We start from the raw sequence: 543 nt of genomic DNA, 5'->3' as shown, positions 1-543 counted from the left end.
GATATCTGACTGATATCTATATGGATGTATCTGAATAATATCTATGGGTGTATCTCACTGTAATCAATGGGTGTATCTTGTTGATATCTTTGGGTGTATCTGATTCATATATATGGGTGTATCTTACTGTTATCAATGGGTGTATCTTGTTGATATCTTTGGGTGTATCTGACTCATATATATGGGTGTGTCTTACTGTTATCAATGGGTGTATCTTATTGTTATTAATGGGTGTATCTGAGTCATATATATATGGGTGTATATTACTGATATCTTTGGGTGTATTTTTAGTTTCAGAGAAAATGGCAGCAAGAAACCAAACAAAAGACCTTAAATGTGTCACACATCTCCTGAATGATAAGTTCAGAAACATGACTGAGGAGAAGAAGGCGATTGTGAGGGATTTTGGATTCGGTGGGTTGATGCACATCCCACCACTAAGGGTGGATCACCAACTATTAAGGGAGCTGGCAAACAACTTCAAACTTGGGGAGAACAGACTGAAGACAGGATATGGTTCTTTCCAAATAACACAAAAAAAAA

This window comes from Arachis duranensis, chromosome 4, assembly GCF_000817695.3.
Source record: "Arachis duranensis cultivar V14167 chromosome 4, aradu.V14167.gnm2.J7QH, whole genome shotgun sequence".
NCBI classification, from domain to species: Eukaryota; Viridiplantae; Streptophyta; class Magnoliopsida; order Fabales; family Fabaceae; genus Arachis; species Arachis duranensis.
The sequence above is the reverse complement of the archived record's forward strand: the minus strand, read 5'-3'. Positions refer to the sequence as shown.